This window comes from Hordeum vulgare, chromosome 2H (assembly GCF_904849725.1).
Source record: "Hordeum vulgare subsp. vulgare chromosome 2H, MorexV3_pseudomolecules_assembly, whole genome shotgun sequence".
Classification (NCBI taxonomy): Eukaryota; Viridiplantae; Streptophyta; class Magnoliopsida; order Poales; family Poaceae; genus Hordeum; species Hordeum vulgare.
In genome coordinates, this window is record NC_058519.1 from 159794426 (window position 1) to 159816518 (window position 22093).

Consider the following 22093-nt stretch of genomic DNA (forward strand, 5'->3'; position numbering starts at 1 on the left):
GAGTGCCCAATCTTCAGAGTTGCGTTTAATTCTTTCCAACAAGTCCCATTTGAATTCAATATCTTTCTTCATAAAGGAACCAACACAAGAAGTGTCGAGCATGGATTGATCATTACGAGAGAGCCGAGCATAAAATTCTGAATAATAATTTCTCTCGGGAGCTCATGATTGGGGCATGAATATAACATTGACTTAAGCCTCCCCAAGCTTGAGCGATTCTTTCTCCTTCACGAGGCCAAAAATTATAAATATAATTCCGATCACGATGAACCACGTGCATAGGATAAAACTTCTGATGAAATTCCAATTTCAATCGGTTGTAGTTCCATGATCCAATATCACATGGCCTATACCATGTCAATGCCTTTTCCTTCAAATATAAAGGAAAGACCTTCTTCTTGACTTCATCCTCGGGCAGACCTGCAAGCTTAAATAATCCACAAACCTCATCCACATAGATTAGGTGCAAATCAGGATGTAGTGTTCCATCTCCTGCATAAGGATTAGCTAGCAGTTTTTCTATCATACCGGAAGGAATTTCATAGTAAATATTTTCAGTAGGTGCAGAAGGTTGAGGATCATTTCTTTGCGCTTCCGGTTGGGGTGAATATACTCCAAACAAGCTCCTCAAAGGATTAGTTTCCATAGTGACAAGTGATAGTAAATTTCAGCATTGTATATAAATTTTTCCTTACCAAGTTCCACTTACCAAAGGTGCTTCACTCCCCGGCAACGGCGCTAGAAAAGAGTCTTGATGATGCACAAGTGTTGGGTATCCATCGTAGTCCTTTCGATAAGTATGAGTGTCGAACCCAACGAGGAGCAGAAGGAAATGACAAGCAATTCTCAATAAGGTATTCTGTGCAAGCTCTGAAATTGTCAGTAACAAATAGTTTTGTGATAAGGTAATTTGTAACAGGTAACAAGTAACAAATGTAATAACGGTGCAGCAAGGTGGCCCAGTCCTTTTTGTAGCAAAGGGCAAGCCTGGACAAACTCTTATATGAAGCAACATGCTCCCGAGGACACATGGAAATTTCTGTCAAGCTAGTTTTCATCGTGTTCATATGATTCGCGTTCGTTACTTTGATAATTTGATATGTTGGTGGACCTGCGCTTGGGTGCTACCCTTACTTGGACAAACTTCCCACTTATGATTAACCTCTCTCGCAATCATCCGCAACTACGAAAGAAGAATTAAGATAAATCTAACCATAGCATGAAACATATGGATCCAAATCAGACCCTTACAAAGCAACGCATAAACTAGGGTTTAAGCTTCTGTCACTCTAGCAACCAATCATCTACTTATTACTTCCCGATGCCTTCCTCTAGGCCCAAATAATGGTGAAGTGTCATGTAGTCAACGTTCACATGACACCTCTAGAGGAGAGACAACATACATCTCATTAAAATATTGAACGAATACCAAATTCACATGATTACTTATGACGAGACTTATTCCATGTCCTCAACAACAAACGTAACTACTCACAAAGCATATTCATGTTCATAATCATAGGAGTATTTATGACAATTAAGGATCTAAACATATAATATTCCACCAAGTAAACCAACTAGCATCAACTACAAGGAGTAATCAACACTACTAGAAACCCACATCTAGCAATCTGAGGTTTGAGACAAAGGTCGGATACAAGATATGAACTAGGATTTGGAGAGGAGATGGTGCATGAAGATGTTGATGGAGAATGACCCCCTCTCGATGAGAGGTACGTTGGTGATGGCGATGGCTTCGATTCCCCACTCCGGAAGGGAAGTTTCCCCGGTGGAATAGCTCCGCCGAAGCTCTAGATTGGTTCTGCCCAAGTTTCGCCTCGAGATGGCGGCGCTTCATCCCGAAAGATGTCTTCTGATATTTCCAGGTCAAAACCCTTGATATAGCAGAATATGGTCACCAGGGGCCTGCTAGGTGGCCCACAAGCCTGTAGGGCACGGCCAGGGGGGTAGGTCGCGCCCCCGTGGCTTGTGGCTACCTGGTGGGTCCCCTGAGGTATCTCTTTCGCCCAGTATTTTTTATATATTCCAAAATAATTCTCTGTAAGTTTTCAGGACTTTTGGAGTTGTGCAGAATAGGTCTCTAAGATTTGCTCCTTTTATGGTCCAGAATTCCAGCTGTCGGCATTCTCCCTCTTCATGTAAACCTTGTAAAATAAGAGATAAAAAGGCATTAGTATTGTACCATGATGTGTAATAACATCCCATAATGCAATAAATATCAATATAAAAGCATGATGCAAAATGGACGTACCGACACACGGGACGTTAATTCGAAGTACTTCCATTGATCCCTCCAACAAATACATTGATTTGTAGGGCTATGCCTCAATCCATGACGTTACCAAACTACTCACACATGAAGATCGGATCACACGGAGAAATTATTAAAGAACACATCATGAAGATTACTTGATTGATAATATGTCTTACAGTGGTTGCCAGATGTGATACACGATTATAAAGTATGGCTAGATTGATGAAAACTATGTTTATGAAGATGGCAGAGGCTATGGAGATGCAGATGGGAAATGGCGACAACTAGGGTTGATGGAGATGACTTTTGCGGAGATGGTGATCTCTGGCGTCGTACGCTGCTCTTCTGGCATTGGGCTGTTTATAAAGGTTATTCAAGTGGACCACACAGTGCGGTTTCCAGTCCATACAAGCATTGATGGTCGTATGTAACGTCGTCTTTTGCTTTGGTTCCTCTAATATGCCTCCCACTTGATTTCATCTATCTCCACTTTACTCATTTCCATGTATTGACTTAATTTCATCCATAAATAGCCCATTCATGTAAAAAAATAAGGATCGGATATTTCGAATCCTTTGCATTGATTAGTCATTAGTAGGAATATCGAAACTAATGTCTCGGTCTTTATGAAATATCTAGGTCTAAACTCAGGTTGGATGAGCATAAAAATAACACTGATCACGAATTCCAACCCCCTTGTACTTTATGTTATAGACTATGGGTCATTAGTGAGAGCAACACCCTTTCCTTCCATTCCATATTTTCTCTGCATTAATTGCTTCAAATATTTATTGATTTCATCCACCACTCACAACGACAAATAAGACTTCACATATACAATGTGGACAGAGTAGTGAACACTAACTTAAAAAATTACAACCTCTATCCATATGATATACATGTGAAACAAGTAGCAAGGCTTATCTCAATCCTATGGATAAGAGACACAATATCATTAGTCTATGACTTAACAATACTGACAAACAAACACATATAGTTGAAGGGAAAATTCCCTTGAATGCATCCCAAAGTGGAACTGGGCAATTGCAGTTCGGCAATAGAAACATTGATTGACACCATGATAGACTTGTTGTAGTGTACTTGCAAAGTAGTATATCCAGTAATGTGAAGAATCGTGTATTTTTGTGTTGAATCTGAATTTCATCAGTAGGAAGAATCAAAACATGTGTCATCTGCATATTAGATAATTGGGAAGTGAGGGTGTGAGGTGATATGCAAAGGAAACCAAACCAATTGGTTAGTTAAATATTTGTCATTAAAAATGGACTCAAGCATGTGTACAACAAGCACAAAAATAAGAGGAGGCAAATGATCTTTAGGAGTTCCATTCAATGTTGGTGATTTTTTGGAGTGACTTGTTCATTCGGTGCCTTTTGTCACCTATGCTTATGTTTGATGGATTGGATGAACTTTATGTATGCCTTATTTCAATTATGATATGAATGTTTACTTTCAGATGTGATGGTTTTGTTTCAGTTGTGAGACCAAAGGTTTGGAAAAGTTGACAAACCAAAAAAATAGGTGATTAAATATGGGGTATATGCTTGTTGAGAAAAAGTTTAATCCCTCAATTTTTTTGACTTTTGGGAAAAAGGAGAAGATTTAAGGGATTAAGTTTAGTGGGGTCTACTAGCGATGCTCTTGGTGTGCTACCTTCTTTCATTGTTCGCATGTTCCCTTCCGTGAGATTTCATCTTGTGGTATTACCGAGTGATATTCATTTGCACTGTAGGTCACGCCACGTTTTAGTTATGTTGATGGGATGGAATAGTATGTGAAAATGAGAATTTTAGCATCAATACCCCTTTGCAGTTTGCATGCGTGCGGATAAGGCAAAAATAGATGCTATTGAAATCCTTTTGATACTTGAAATTTTTGAAATCTAATAAATCCTAGCATCAGAAATCTAATAAATCCTAGCATCAGAAATGTAATAAATCCCAAACCTCATATCTAATTTACGACCCATCTGCACAATTGGCTTTGTCTCGACGAGAGCTTTGATATTAGATACCATATGTGTATGTTCCAACAGAAAAATCTGGTTAAAAGTTGAGTACTATGGGATTTATAAAGTTATTACTATAGGGTACTAGAGTTATCACGTGATAACTTTCGTAAAAAAGTTGTGCGACCATTTCATGAACGAGGGGAATCGAGTATTGTAGTTCTTGTCAATATAAATGCAAGTTGTGAGTTGGACGGATAATCCAAGCTATGTAATATTCTTTCACCAAACCACTTCCTCTGTCTATATTTACTATGCATATGAGTTGTTTCTCAAGTCAAAATTTGTAAATCGACCAAGTTTATAGAATGCTTAGATTCATCACCGAATTTTCACATCCTATATTTGTTATTGTAAATGTTCATACTTTTATATACATTTGGACATGTTTTATAAAAAAAATTGGAAAAACTTAAAAAAAAAACTTTTTATGATTGAACAAAAATGTAAAAATGAATGACATGAGTAACTTTCTTTCTCATGTCATTCGTTTTTGTCACTTTTCCTGTGCGCTCTTAGTAATTTTAGATTGTGCACCTAGTGTAAAAAACGCCCTTATGTTATAGGACGGATGGGGTAATAGTTTATTTGACCCACAAATAAAAGTAGTTCTTTTATCTTTTTTCAGGTTAGCTCTTTTATTAGTTGGTTGTATGGAATGCGTCATGCGGATGGAAATCGCGGCGGAAAGAAAGTCACGTGCACGCGCTAAAGGACTGACTTTGGGGGTTACAAATGTCATATGTTGAATTATTGATGTAAAACTTTGATCACATTGTTACTAGTCTTACTAGTACGTACCAGTACTACTTGCACCTTGAGTCCACGCCGTCACCGCTTTTATATTTAACTAATCACCTGCCAATCGGATCTTCACCGCAGTTCCTTATCTACCAAGTTCCTTAGGAGCAAGGGCATGTATCAGATAGGCCACAACCTTTGTTATTATAGTGCAAGAACATATTTAAAGAAACGGGACATCTCTATATATTGTGTCCATCTCTAACATATACGGTATACCCATTCAACCAAATCAGCCCTTTGCACTGTCAACTGGTTTTTCTTCCCCCAACTTATCAAGAGAGAGAATGGTCCTGAGCACGCTGACGAGTGCAGCTTCAGTGCCGTGGAGCTCCCTGGTATGGGGAACCCTCGGCTTTGTGCTTCTATGGCAGGCTAGCCGACTGGTAGATTTGCTGTGGTGGCAACCGCGCCGGCTTGAGCGTGCCTTGCGCGCCGAGGGTCTTCGCGGCACGTCGTACCGCTTCCTCGTCGGGGATATCTTGGACTATAGGCGTCGGCGCCAGGAGGCGCAATCGAGGTCGATGCCGTTGCGCTGCCATAACATAGCGCACATCATCGCGCCGCTCCTCTGCGACATTGTCCGCGAGCATGGCAAGACGTACGTGTATGTCTTGGTATGGGCTGTACCCCAAGGTGACCATACACGATCCTGACTTGGCCAAAGAAGTGTTGTCCAACAAGTTCGGCCACTTCGAGAAGCTCAAGTTTCCGCCACTGTCAAGGCTGATTGCCGCAGACCTGGCGGAACACGAGGGCGAGAAATGGGTCAAGCATAGGAGGATCCTTAACCCCGCATTCCATCTCGAGAAGCTCAAGGTATTTGTAATCGTTCCATCAAGCATTGGCTCGCGAACTTTTTACAGGAATTAAGCATAGTTTAAAAAACCGAACCGGACATCGAACCGAAAAGGTTGTCGGTTTAGGTTTTTACCGGTCGGACCGTCGGTCCACCGGTTTGATTGTCGTTTTTTTAAGAAAAAAAAAATAAATGTTGAGTAATATATGTGCTCGTATAGTGTGAAACAATGGTAAATAAAATTATTTTCATGTAATGGACAACAAAGTAGCATAGCTGAGTTTGTTATAGGGTTGTGGGTAGGTCTCGCGTATTGCTCACACGACATGAGATCAAAACCCACTTCTCCCAAATTCTATTAAATTATTTCCTGATTTTTCACGGTTTATTGACCCGGTTTTTACTGGTTTTCCAAAAAAGCTGGCCGGTTCGACAGGTTTTTTTTCGGTCCGACCGTCAGTCCCGTCCAGTTTTTTAAACTAGGAAATTAAGTGTGTGATTGATCCTCGGAGCTTACATCATTTAATTTGGCCATTCTAACAAAACTGTTTAATTTGCAGCTCATGCTGCCAGCGTTATCTACATGCTGCGAAGAGCTTGTCAATAGATGGACGCGGTCCCTTGGCTCAGATGGTACCTACGAGTTGGATGTCTTTCCGGAGTTCCAAAGACTGACTGGAGATGCCATTTCTCGCACCGCATTTGGCAGTAACTACCTTGAAGGTGCCAGGGTTTTCCAGCTGCAATCCGAGCAAATTGAACGCATGGTGGCCGGGGCTATGAAGATTGTCCTTCCCGGTTACTTGTGAGTCGGCAGCTAGTAGCACTTTAACTTCATTAATACGTATTCATCCTTTCCATAATAAAGTTTAGGGGTGCAAACTTCCTACTCTAAAATATATTGTTTAACATAAAAATTATATCATTAGAAAATAGAACATCTAAAGTTTTTAATGATATATTTTTCGTAATATATGCCTCTTATTAAGTTGGTCAAATTGACAACCTAGATACACGTGGTGGAATTATAAACTGAAACAGAAGGAGTACCAAAATTTGGTAATCTTCTATTTTTTCTTAAAATTTCGTAGTTCGAATTCATCATCTCCCCTCTTCATCATGTTCCCATAAAAGGAATTGGCTGATTATGTAGTCTATTTTGTTCTCTTTCTTTTTTGTTTCCCTTTTGTCCTGTATACGTAAACTTTTTTTAATATATCAAAATACCGTAGAATGATTGTTCTACATCCAGTGCTTCAGAAAAGAATTTGGTAATATGCTAATATTAATCTCTAGTATAGATTTTTCTTTTTGTGGGTTCTGTTATAGATTGAAAATTCAGCATTAATCCAACATTGGAATACATATTTGACTAACACTAGAGACCATCTTTTGTCGATCCGAACTCCATCTTATATAATGAGAGGTATTCCGTGATTTAATACCATTAATCCGTTGTACTCCCTTTGTACCTAAATAATTGTAGTTGGAAAAAACTATTTTCCAACTACAATTATTTAGGTACAGAAGTAGGTGCTAATAATTTATTGGGGGTATTTCCAGGTCCTTGCCCTCCAAAAATAATAGAATGATGCATCAAATTAATAGTGAAATTGAATCCATTCTACATGGTCTAATTAGAAAAAGAATGCAAGCTATGCAAGAAGGAGAAAATACCAAAAATGACGTACTCGGCTTGATGCTTGAGTCAAACATGAGGACCTCAGGTGACAATGGCCAATCCATCTCAGGAATGACCATTAAAGAGGTCGTGGAGGAATGCGAATTGTTCTATCTTGCAGGAACCGAAACAACATCAATATTGCTCACATGGACAATGATCGTACTAAGTATGCATCCAGAGTGGCAGGATCGTGCAAGGGAGGGAGGAGGTCATTGGCTTATTTGGGAAAAACAAAATTGAGTATGAAGCTGTTAACCGACTCAAAACAGTGAGTGGTGTTTTATTTACTTGATTCCATTGTTACAGCAGGATATAAAATTGGATGTATAAATCTTGCAATCAACTATATATGCAGGTGACCATGATTCTGTATGAGGTACTCCGGTTGTACTCGCCTGCTGTCGCATTCTTCCGTAAAACGTACAAGGAGATAAAGATTGGAAGCATCACATACCCCGCCGGTGTTCTCATCGAGCTTCCCTTGTTGTTAATGAACCATGACCCAGATATATGGGGAAGGGACGTACATGAGTTCAAGCCCGAGAGGTTCACCAATGGAATCTCCCAGGCCTCCAAGAACCCTGGTGCATTCCTGCCATTTAGTTGGGGGCCACGTATCTGCATTGCCCAACAGTTCGCTCTTCTTGAGGCTAAGGTGCCGTTTTGCATGATCCTTCAAAGCTTTAAGTTTGAGCTCGCAACGTCATACACCCATGTGGTAGATAATATCAGATTGATGCGTCCAATGCATGGTGCACAAATCAATCTTAGGGTAATTTAATCATCACGCACAACAACATACATGTTGTTGACTATTTTTTGTCATGTGCCAAACATTAAAATGCCGATGTGATTCAGTGGGATTCAGACTTCGTGTGAACCAATTTGTGTGTCTTTACTATTAAAGCAAAGATGGTGGTTGTTGTTCGATGTCACCTCCCGCTTAGTCCTCCATATATGCGCCATATAAGGGCATGACGATATTGGGCGCCCCAACACCATGTAGAGTACCTCCACAGAGGCAATAAATTGGTGATGTAGAGCTGGTTGCCGAAAGCAAGAAACATTCCAATGCGAGCACAACAAAACTACACCGTACAAAATACATTACAGTTCAGACTTTTTTTAACTAAACATGAAGCTTGTCCGACTCTTGAGATATAATCACCTAGTCTAATGCCAACCGCCGCGGATGTCCATGCCCAAGACATACCTCATCCCCTTTTAATAGTATTGGTTTTCCTATGAACTCAATTATGATTTCTCACATAAAATAAAAAAAGGACAATTCCATTTCTGCCTTTAATTGGAACCCACTACTCAAATTTGCCCCTAATTCCGAAGTGTGCTCAAATTCGCCCCTCTTCCATTAAGTGCGGTTATAGAAATGCCCTTCCATCATTTTTCATCCGGTCAAAGACCTTTGACCGTTAAGTGCGCGTATATGGTCAAAGGCCCTTGAACGGACATAAAATGTACGGAAGGGCATTTCTAGAACAACACTTAATGGAAGAGGGGCAAATTTGAGCACACTTTGGAATTAGGGGCAAATTTGAGCAGTGGGATCCAGTTAAGGGCAGAAATGGAATTGTCCCTTATTTGGTAAATAAATACCAGAAGGTATCCTAAAATGATAATATAGTAGGATGGCACCATAAAAAATTACAGATACGTTGGAGACGTATCATCATCCCCAACCTTAATTCATGCTCGTCCTCGAGTAGGTAAATGATAAAAACATAATTTTTGATGTAACATGCTAGCCAACATGTAATCTATTGCATGTTTGATCATTGAGAAACGATGAACTAATAAACATCAACATAGCAATGCTTATAAACACAAGCAACATAGTCATATAGTTTCAAAGCATATGATCCTTAAAGAATGTTCACCCCCTATTCATTTTATCATATAAATATAGCATGGCTCCGTCCTTATCACATAAATATAAATGTTAAGCACCATAGTGTCAAGTCAGGCAATTGGACCGTACTTTTTAACGCGCTTCAGCTTTTTATTACTTGCACAATATATGACTGTGGACCATGGATATAGCATAAAGGTGGAATAAAATACCGTGTAAAAGTGGAGAAGAAAGTCTTGCATCAACTAGGTGTTGGAAATATAACCTAGAGGCAATAATAAATTAGTTATTATTATATTTCTTTGTTCATGATAATCGTTTATTATCCATGTTATAATTAAAATTGATTGGAAACACAAATACATGTGTGGATACATAAACAAAACACTGTCCCTAGTAAGCCTCTAGTTGACTAGCTCGTTGATCAAAGATGGTCAAGGTTTCCTGACCATAGACAAGTGTTGTCACTTGATAACGGGATCACATCATTAGGAGAATCATGTGATGGACAAGACCCAAACTATGAACGTAGCATGTGATAGTGTCATTTTATTGCTATTGTTTTCTGGGTGTCAAGTATTCATTCCTATGACCATGAGATCATGTAACTCACTGACACCAGAGGAATACCTTGTGTGTATCAAACGTCGCAACGTAACTGGGTGACTATAAAGGTGCTCTACAGGTATCTCCGAAGGTGTCCTTGAGTTAGCATGGATCAAGACTAGAATTTGTCACTCCGTGTGATAGAGACGTATCTCGGGGCCTACTCGGTAATACAACATCACACACAAGCCTTGCAAGCAATGTGACTCAAGTGTGAGTCACGATATCTTGTATTACAGAATGAGTAAAGAGACTTGCAGGTAACGAGATTGAAATAGGTATAGGGATACCGACGATCAAATATCGGGCAAGTAACATACCGAAGGACAAAGGGAATGTTATACGGGATTATATGAATCCTTGGCACAGAGGTTAAACCGATAAGATCTTCGTAGAATATGTAGGATCCAATATGGGCATCCAGGTCCCGCTACTGGATATTGACCGAGAAGTGTCTCGGGTCATGTTTGCATAGTTCTCGAACCCGCAGGGTCTGCACACTTAAGGTTCGATGATGTTTTAGTATAGTTGAGTTACATGTGTTGGTGACCGAAGGTTGTTCGGAGTACTGGATGAGATCACGGATGTCATGAAGGTTTCCAGAATGGTCCGGAAATGAAGATTGATATATAGGAAGTTGGTGTTTGGATTCCAGAAAGTTTTCGAGCATTGCCGGCAGTGTACCGGGAGTGATGAATGGGTTCCGAGAGCCCACTGGGTGGGCCCACCACTCCCCAAGGGATCCACGTGGGTTTATTGGATGTACAATAAGGTATAATGGGCTGACAAAGTCATCCAAGGAAAGCCCATGAGGAAAAAGTGGAAAAACCAAAAGAGGTGGGAAAATAAGGAAGGAGTCCTAATCCAACTAGGATTGGAGAAGGACTCCTCCCTCCCACTTAGGCCAACCCAAGGAGGGTTTCCTTGGTGCACCAAGGCTACCCAAGGCTGCCTCTCCCCTCCTCCTATATATACTAGAGGTTTAGCGCTTTTGAGACACAACTTTGCCACGTGCAACTCAAACCTACACCTCGTAGTTCTTCCTCTAGATTAGATTTCTACGGATCTCGGGCGGAGCCCTGCAGGAATAGATCATCACCAACACCGGCGCGCTGCCACGCTGCCCGAGAACTAATCTACTTCTCAGTCTCTCTTGCTGGATCAAGAAGGCCAAGATCGTCATCGAGCTGTATGTGTGCTGAACGCGGAAGTGTCGTCAATTCGGCGCTAGATCGGGACGGATCACGAGACGGTTCGTAGGACGGATCGTGGGACGGTTCGAGGGACGGATCGTGGGACGATGGTGATTTGAATCACGAAGTTGTACCACTAGATCAGCCGCATTTCTTAACGCTTCCCGTTGAGTGATCTACAAGGGTATGTGGATATAATCTCCTCTCGTAGATGAACATCACCATGATAGGTTTTCGTGTACGTAGGAAATTTTTTGTTTCCCATGCAACGTTCCCCAACAGTGGTATCAAAGCTAGGTTCATGCGTAGATGTTATCTCGAGTAGAACACAAAAGTTTTTGTGGGCGTTGATGTTAGATTTGCTACCCACTTTAGCCTTTTCTCGATTCGGCGGTATTGTAGGATTGAAGCGGCCCAGACCGACATTACTCGTATGGTTACGAGAGACTTGTTTCATCAACTAACATGCAACTCGTTGCATAAAGATGATTGGCGGGTGCCTGTTTCTTCAACTTTAGTTTAATTGTATTTGACCGAGGCAATCCTTGGAGAGAGGTTAAATAGTAAGTAAGATGTGATCATACTAGATACCCATAGCAGCCACTTAAAACATGCAACAACAAATTAGAGGACGTCTAACTAGTTTTTGCAGGGTATGCTTGTGATATGATATGGCCAATGACGTGATGTAATATATTGGATGTATGAGATGATCATGTTGTAATAGTTAATATCGACTTGCACGTCGATGCTACGGCAACCAGCAGGAGCCATAGGAATGTCTTTAAACTAACGTTTGTGTTTGTAGATGCGTTTACTATATTGCTAGGTCGTAGATTTAGTAGTAATAGCATAGATAGCACGACGACCTCGATGGCGGTACAATGATGGAGATCATGGTGTGGCGCCGGTGACAAGAAGATCATGCCGGTGCTTTGGTGATGAAGATCAAGAAGCACAAGATGATGGCCATATCATGTCACTTATGAATTGCATGTGACGTTAATCCTTTTATGCACCTTATTTTGCTTAGAACGATGGTAGCATTATAAGGTGATCCCTCACTAAAATTTCAAGAAGAAATAGTGTTCTCCCTGACTCTGCACCGTTGCGACAGTTCGTCGTTTTGAGACACCACATGATGATTGGGTGTGATAGACTCAACATTCACATACAACGGGTGCAAAACAGTTGCACACGCGGAACACTCGGGTTAAACTTGACGACCCTAGCATGTGCAGACATGGCCTCGGAACACAAGAGACCGAAAGGTCGAGCATGAATCGTATAGTCGATATGATTAGCATAGAGATGCTTACCACTGAAGCTATACTCAACTCACGTGATGATCGGAATTGAGTTAGTGGATTTGGATCATGTACCACTCAAATGACTAGAGGGATGTATTTTTTGAGTGGGAGTTTATTAAGTAATTTGATTAGTTAAACTCTAATTATCATGAACATAGTCAAAAGGTATTTGCGAATTATGATGTAACTTGCGCTATAGCTCTACTGTTTTTATATGTTCCTAGAGAAAATTTAGTTGAAAGATGATAGTAGCAACTTTGCGGACTGAGTCCGTAAAACTGAGGATTGTCCTCATTGCTGCGCAGAAGGCTTATGTCCTTAATGCACCACTCGGTGTGCTGCACCTCGAGCGTCGTCTGTGGATGTTGTGAACATCTGACATACACGTTTTTGATGACTACATGATAGTTCAGTGCGTAATACTTAATGGCCTAGAAGCAAGGCGCTGAAGACATTTTGAAACGTCACGGAACATAAGAGATTTTCTTAGAGATGAAATTGAGATTTCATGCTCGTGCCCTCGTTGAGAGGTATGAGACCTCCGACAAGATTCTTTGTCTACAAAGTAAAGGAGAAAAGCTCAGTTGTTGAGCATGTTCTCAGATTGTCTGAGTACAACAATCGCTTCAATCAAGTGGGAGTTAATCTTCCAGATGAGATAGTGATGGTTCTCCAAAGTCACTGTCACCAAGATACTAGAGCTTCGTGAGGAACTATAACATATCAAGGATACATATGATGATCCTTGAGCTATTCGCAATGTTTGACACTTCGAAAGTAGAAATCAAGTAGGAGCATCAATTGTTGATGGTTAGTAAAACCACTAGTTTCAAGAAAGGGCAAGGGTAAGAAGGGATACCTTATGAAATGGAAAAATAGTTGCTGCTCTAGTGAAGAAACCCAGGGTTGAACCCAAACCCGATACTAAGTGCTTCTGTTATGAAGGAAACGGTCACTAAGGCGGAACTACCCTAGATACTTGGTAGATGAGAAGGCTGGCAAAGTCAACAAAAGTATATTGGATATACCTGATATTGATGTACCTTACTAGTATTCCTAGTAGCACCAGGGTATTAGATACCGGTTCAGTTGCTAAGTGTTAGTAACTCGAAGTTATAGCTACGGATTAAAAGAATACTAGCAAGGGTGAGGTGACGATGTGTGTTGGAAGTAATTCTAAGGTCGATGTGATGAAACATCGCACGCTCTCTCTACCATCGGGATTGGTGTTAAACCTAAATAATTGTTATTTGGTGTTTGTGTTGAGCATGAACATGATTGGATCGTGTTTATTACAATACGATTATTCATTTAAAGAGAATAATGGTTATTCTATTTGCTTGAATAATTACCTTCAATGGTTTATTGAATCTCGATCGTAGTGTTACACATGTTCCTAATATTGGTGCCAAAAGATACAAAGTATAAATGATAGTACCACTTGCTTGTGGCATTGCCGCTTGAGTCATGTTGGTGTAAAATGCATGAAGAAGCTCCATGCTGATGGATCTTTGTAGTCACTCATTTTTGAAACGTTTGAGACATGCAAACCATACCTGTTGGTATAAACGCATGAAGAAACTCCATGCGGATGGATCGTTTGGATTCACTTGATTTTGAATCACTTGAGACATGCAAAATCATACCACATGGAACAAGAAAGTAACTTGTTGGATGCAATACATTCTGATGTGTGCAGTCCAATGAGTGTTGAGGAACGCAGTGGATTGATACGTCTCCGTCGTATCTATAATTTTTGATTGTTTCATGCCAATATTCTACAACTTTCATATATTTTTGGCAACTTTTTATACTATTTTGGGACTAACATATTGATCCAGTGCCTAGTGCTAGTTCCTGTTTGTTGCATGTTTTTTGTTTCGTAGAATATCCATACCAAACGAAGTCCAAATGTAATAAAAACTTACAGGGATTTTTTTTTTGGAATATTTATGATTTTTGAGTAGAAGAATCAACGCGAGGCGATGCACGTAGGGCCCACAAGCCCTGTAGCCGCCACCAGGAGGTACGGCGGCGGCTGGCAAGCTTGTGGACACTCCTTATGTCGGTTGGAGCCCTTCTTTCGCCGCAATAAATATAATATCCAGAAGAAAATCGTGTTAAAATTTCAGCCCAATCGGAGTTACATATCTCCGGGAATTTAAGAAACGGTGAAACGCAAAATCTGAGAGCGCAGAAACAGAAGGACACAGAGAGAGAGATCCAATCTCGGAGGGACTCTCGCCCCTCCGCCACCATGGAGACCATGGACCAGAGGGGAAACCCTTCTCCCATCTAGGGAGGAGGTCAAGGAAGAATAAGAAGGAGGTGGCTCTCTCCCCCTCTCTCCCGGCGGCGCCGGAACGCCGCCCGGGACATCATCGTGTGACGGCGATCTACACCAACACCTCCGTCATCATCACCAACATCTCCATCATCTTCCCCCATCTATATTCAGCGGTTCACTTTCGTGCAACCCGCTGTAACCTCTACTTGAACATGGTGCTTTATGCTACATATTATTATCCAATGATGTGTTGCTATCCTATGATGTCTGAGTAGATTATCGTTGTCCTATCGGTGATTGATGAATTGCTATGATTGCTTTAATTTGCTTGTGGTTATGTTGCTGTCCTTTGGTGCGCATCATATGATCGCGCGCGTGGATCACACCATAGGGTTAGTTGTATGTTGATAGGACTATGTATTGGCAGGCTAGAGTGACGGAAGCTTCAAACCTAGCATAGAAATTGATGCATATGGGATTGAAGGGGGACCAATATATCTTATTGCTATGGTTGGGTTTTACCTTAATGAACGTTAGTAGTTGCGGACGCTTGCTAATAGTTCCAATCATAAGTGCATAGAATTCCAAGTAAGGGATGACATGCTAGCAGAGGCCTCTCCCACATGATACTTGCTATCGATCTAGTAACGTAGTCAATTGCTTAGGGACAATTCCACAACTCCTACCACCACTTTTCCACACTCGTTAGACTAACGTATTTGTTTCTTTTTCTAACCAGCCCCTAGTTTTATTTACGTGTTCTTTACTTTCTTGCAAGCCTATCCTATCACTCCTACAAAGTACTTCTAGTTTCATACTTGTTCTAGGTAAAGCGAACGTAAAGTGTGCGTAGAGTTGTATCGGTGGTCGATAGAACTTGAGGGAATATTAGTCCTACCTTTAGCTCCTCGTTGGGTTCGACACTCTTACTTATCGAGAAAGGCTAAAGTTGATCCTCTATACTTGTGGGTTATCAAGACCTTTTTCTGGCGCCGTTGCCGGGGAGCAATAGCGTGGGGTGAATATCGTCGTGTGTGCTTGTTTGCTTTATCACTAAGTAGATTTATTTGCTGTTCTAAGTTGTTCTCTATCTTCAGTTATGGATATGGAACACGAAATACCAAAAAAATTAGGTGTACTTGCTACTCATGGAGATGGGGATCCTCCTAAAACCCTCAAGGCTCGTTATGTGGAAAATATTATGCACTTCTTTAATAATCCTGATAAAGCCCCATTCAATTATATAATGCGATACACGTTGGATCAACGTGAATACTTTAGGGATTATCTCTTGACTCAAAAAGGGAAACTTTTATGGGATCAAATCCATTTGTTGAAATGGTATGCTTGGGAACTATGCAAGAGACATGGTGTTACTTGTTGCTCTAGGATGAAGGCTCCACACCTTCCCTTTTCTTGTGAGTTTAATGATCATAGAACCTTGGCTTCTGATGCTAATGGTATATATGATTACTATGATGTGGATCAAATAGAAGAGTTTGTTGCTTTTATGGGTGCTTATGAAATTGAGGCTCTGTTTAAAAGGTATGATGATAATGATGATGCTCCTTACCGATCTGAAAATTTGGCTATGCTTCGTTATTGTTATACTAATTATGAATATAATGCCCATATTGAACGATTTAAGGAGAAATCCTATGCTGCCCAAGAAGAGACTATTATTTTGCAGGAAACTATGGAAGAAGAAAATGCTGAAATTGTGAGCTCATTAGATGAAAAAGATGACGAGGAGAGCGAAGAACAAAAGGAGGAAGAACGGACTAGCTACCTGTGTCCACCTTCTAATGAGAGTAACTCTTCTACTCATACATTATTTAATTTCCCTTCATTCTTACCAAAGGATGAATGCTATGATCCCTTGGATTCGTTTGAAATATCCCTTTTTGATGAACTTGATGCTTGCTATGCTTGTGGCCATGATGCCAATATGAATGATGCTTATGAAGATGAGCTAGCTATAGTTCCTTATGTTACACATGATGATTTTGATGAATCTAATATGCATTTGCTTGCTGCTCCTACTTGCAATTATTATGAGAGAGGAACTACATCTCCACCTCTCTATGTTTCCAATACGATAAAATTGCAAGAAACTGCTTATGCTATGTATTGGCCTTTACTTGATGTGCATGAATTGTTCTTTTATGACATGCCAATGCATAGGAAGAGAGTTAGACTTCGTCATTGCTTGATATATGTCACCTTGTGCTCACTACTAAATTTCAAATCATTGCACATGAGGGCATCATGATCACACATAGAACAACAATATATCATAAAGATTCTTATGGGAAAGTAACAATTCCTTCACAAAGCAAAGCATGAAGCAAAAACCTTATCGATAAGTAACCAACAATAGTCCATAGTCATTGAAGCAATTGCAATTTATCACAACATCAGAAAGAGTCAAATAAGAGCTTGTAAGGCAAACCCGCATACTCAATCATCTCTTTTGTTTTCCACAATTGTTATAACTCACGCGGTACTCATGGTGTAAAAGTTTCAGCTGGACAAAGAGGAAGATAGGGGCTTATAGTTTTGCGTCTCAACGGTTTACCTCAAGGGTAGAGTCAACAATATTAAAACATGAGTACTCAACTCCAAGTTGATATATGAATATAGATCTTTCCCAAACATGTGACGGTAGCCAAGACAAAAGGCAAAAAGGGAATTGGTGAAGATCACCATGACTCTTAGAAGGGTAAAAAGTAAAGGTACAAGATAGGCCCTTCGCAGAGGGAAGCAGATGTTGTCATGCGCTTTTGAGGTTTAAATGTGTGTCCTCTTAGTGCGGAGGAACGTCACTTTATATTGCCTCCTGTGATAAAGAACTTTATTATGCAGTCTGTCGCTTTTATGTCTTCCTCATCACAGGTTCGTACAAAGCTTATTTTCCACACACTAATAGATCATACATATTAGAGAGCAATTTTTATTGCTTGCACCGATGACAACTTACTTGAAGGATCTTATTCAATCCATAGGTAGGTATGGTGGACTCTCATGGCAAAACTGGTTTGAGGGTTTATGGATGCACAAGTAGTATCTCTACTTGGTGCGGGAGTTTTGGCTAATATGAGGTGGAAGCAATCGTCACATGCTAAGGGATATCTAATCATATAACATTGTTTGTAACAAAGCAAACACAATTCATTATGTTGTCTTCCTTGTCCAACATCTACTCCTAGGCATGTAATAGTTTGGTGAGTGCTCACAACTGTAAAAAGTGTCTAAGATGATATATTTATATGTGAACCTCTCTTTCCTTATTACTTCTTATTAATTGCAACAATGATTGAGGTCTATGTTAATTTATTCTCAACAAATTTCAATCATCATACTTGTCATAAGTGAAGTTATCACTTTCCATAAGATCGTCTCATGATCTTTCATGGTATCGTTCTTTTCATACTTTTGATCATGGCACAAAGCAAAGCACTTGACTAACAAACTCTTTATACATAGCTCGTAAGCTCGAATACAACGGGGGAGAGACAAAAGCAAAAGACTCAAACTAAAAACTAAAGACTTATTCCTCTAAAATAAGAAATAAAAACTGAAAAGGAAAGAACTAAAACAAAGGTAAAAGCAAAAGATATAAAGGTGATACGATACCAGGGCAACTCCCCCAAGCTTGGCAGAAGCCAAGGGGATTGCCCATACCAATGCTTAGTTGTCTACCTTTGGTGGTGATGGTGGTGTTGTTGGAGCAGTCTTGAGCTTGTCTAATTTCCACTTGAGCAAAAACTTCTGCTCCCTTAGATCGTCATTTTCTTCCTCAAGTTTCAACACTCTATGGCAAAGTTCCTGCTTACTCTCCTCCAAGAAACGAGAAGGGATAAACAAGGTCTTAGGCTTCTTCCTATGGTCAGGGAGGCTTGACTTCTTGAACTCCACATGGGTGTTTGCAGGTTGAGGTAGAGGAGCCTCCTCTTCATCGGAACTCGTTTTCTCCTTCCCTTTGGGCTCATAGTCCTCTTCCTCATCAGTGGTCCAGCCATACGATTCCAAGTCCCCATAGACCTTGGGGTTAGCAAGGTAGTCAGCCACATAGCTCTCTCCCTCTGAATCTTGAGAAGACATCTTGACCTAGATCTGCGTCAGAACAAGCTCGAAACGAAAACAGAGGAAAACTGCGCGATACGGAGATCAAAACCTTCGGGCGACTATATACTGATTTTTTTTCTGGGCCAGAAGGAGTCCTCCGCAAGAAAACGGAGTCCGGGAGGCACACGAGGTGCCCACAAGCTTGCCTACCGTCACTAGGGGGTGGTGGCGGTGTGGGCCCTTGTGGCTTCCTCGTTTGCTCTTCGGACTGCTTTTTATTTTTCTAATTTTCCAAAAATTCCAAAACTGAGAAAATTTCCTATTGGAAAAGTATCGGAGTCCAATTTCTTGACGAAAGAGATACATATTCATTTTTAAGGTCTGAAACAGGCTGATAAACATCCCTTATGTACTCCTCTGGAGTTATGACATTGATGATATTGGTCTCAACATTTATGGGAGTACCAGAGATGTAATGCTTGATTCTTTGCCCATTTACCACTCTAGGAAAATTTCCTTCCGTGTTATTGATTTTGATGGCACCGGAACGATATACTTCCTCGACAACATAGGGACCTTCCCATTTAGAGAGAAGCTTGCATGCAAAGAATCTCAAACAAGAATTGTATAGCAAGACATAATCACCTACATTAAACTCTCGTTTCTGTATTCGCTTGTCGTGCCATCTCTTAACCTTTTCCTTGAACAATCTGGCATTCTCGTATGCCTGGGCTCTCCATTCTTCTAACGAGCTGATATCAAACAACCGCTTCTCACCGGCAAGTTTGAAATCAAAGTTGAGCTCTTTGATTTCCCAATAAGCTTTGTGTTCCAGCTCAAGAGGTAAATGACAGGCCTTACCGTAAACCATTTTATACGGTGACATGCCCATGGGATTCTTATAAGCAGTCCTATAAGCCCATAGTGCATCGTCAAGTTTGCTAGACCAGTTCTTTCGAGATCTATTGACGGTCTTTTGTAGGATCAACTTGATCTCTCTATTACTCAACTCAACTTGACCACTAGACTGAGGATGATAAGGAGATGCAACTCTATGGTTGACATCATACTTAGCTAGCATCTTGCGGAAAACATCATGAATGAAGTGTGAACCGCCATCGGTCATCAAGTATCTAGGGACTCCAAATCTTGGGAATATGACTTCTTTAAGCATCTTAATAGAGGTGTGGTGATCAGCATTTTTAGTGGGGATAGCTTCTACCCACTTAGTAACGTAATCCACAGCAACTAAGATGTGAGTTTACCCATTGGAACTCGGGAAGGGTCCCATATAATCAAAGCCCCAGACATCAAATGGTTCAATGACAAGTGAATAGTTCATAGGCATCTCTTGACGCTTACTAATGTTCCCTGTCCTTTGGCATTCATCACAAGCCAAGACAAACTTACGCGCATCCTTGAAGAGAGTGGGCCAATAGAAACCTGATTGCAATACCTTATGGGTAGTTCTATCTCCAGCATTGTGTCCTCCGTAGGCTTCGGAATGACACTTCTGCAGGATCTGTCCCTATTCATGTTCAGGCACACAAACTCTAATAACACCATCTACTCCTTCCTTATAAAGGTGAGGATCATCCCAAAAGTAGTGTCTCAAATCAACGAAGAATTTCTTCTTTTGTTGATAGGTGAAACTGGGTGGTATGTATTTGGCTACGATATAGTTTGCATAATCGGCATACCACGGTGCACTAAGTGAAGTGCGGATGACATTTAATTGCTCATCAGGAAAGCTGACATCAATAGGTAGTGGGTCATCAAGGACATTCTCTAGCCTAGACAAGTTATCTGCTACAGGGTTATCAGCACCCTTTCGGTCAACGACGTGCAAGTCAAATTCCTGTAGCAGGAGAACCCATCTGATCAGCCTAGGCTTAGCGTCCTTCTTCTGCATAAGGTATTTAATAGCAGCATGATCAGAGTGAATAGTGACTTTGGAGTCAACTATGTAAGATCTGTATTTTTCACATGCAAACACGACTGCTAAAAATTCCTTCTCCGTAGTGGCATAGTTTCTTTGGGCACTGTCTAGAGTTTCACTAGCGTAGTGAATGACATTCAACTTCTTGTCAACTCTTTGTCCTAGAACATCACCAACAGCATAATCACTAGCGTCACACATGATTTCAAAGGGCAAGTTCCAGTCAGGTGGTTGAACAATAAGTGCGGTTATCAAAGCCTTCTTAAGTATTTCAAAGGCTTCCTCACAATCCTCATCAAAAACAAAAGGAACATCCTTCTGCAAGACGTTGGTAAGAGGCCTAGAAATCTGAGAGAAGTCTTTAATGAACCTTCTATAGAAACCAGCATGACCTAGGAAACTTCGTATACCTCCGATATCTGTGGGGCAAGGCATTTTCTCAATTGCATCAACCTTAGCCTTATCAACTTCAATGCCTCTCTCAGAGATTTTGTGTCCTAAGACGATACCTTCATTAACCATAAAGTGGCACTTCTCCCAATTCAAGACGAGGTTGGTTTCTTCGCATCTCTGTAAGACTCGATAAAGGTTGCTGAGGCAATCATCAAAGGAAGACCCGTAAACGGAGAAGTCATCCATGAAAACCTCGACAATCTTTTCACAAAAGTCAGAGAATATAGCCATCATACATCTTTGGAAGGTGGCAGGTGCATTACATAAGCCAAAAGGCATACGTCTATAGGCAAAGGTACCGAAAGGGCAGGTGAAAGTGGTTTTCTCTTGATCAGATTGTGCAACAGGTATTTGCGAGAAACCTGAATAACCGTCTAGAAAGCAAAAGTGTGTGTGCTTTGATAGCCTTTCTAACATTTGGTCGATAAACGGCTAAGGATAATGATCTTTCGTGGTTGCCTTGTTCAGTTTCCGGAAGTCTATGACCATTCTATAGCCGGTAATAATCCTTTGTGGGATTAGTTCATCCTTATCATTAGGAATGACGGTGATACCTCCCTTCTTAGGTACGCAATGTACTAGACTTACCCAATCACTATGAGCAACAGGATAAATGATTCCTGCTTCCAGAAGCTTTAATATTTATTTTCTAACGACCTCTTTCATCTTAGGATTTAATCCCCTTTGATGATCAGCAACTGGTTTAAAGTCAGGATCGGTTTTAATCTTGTGCTGACATAGAGTAGGACTAATACCCTTAAGATCATCAAGACTATATCCAA

At 40.6% G+C, this 22093-nt stretch overlaps 1 pseudogene; it reads left to right on the forward strand.

Moving 5' to 3' along the window:
* Nucleotides 1-5392: 5392 nt before the first annotated feature.
* Nucleotides 5393-8455, forward strand: LOC123429838 (annotated as a pseudogene).
* Nucleotides 8456-22093: the final 13638 nt, after the last annotated feature.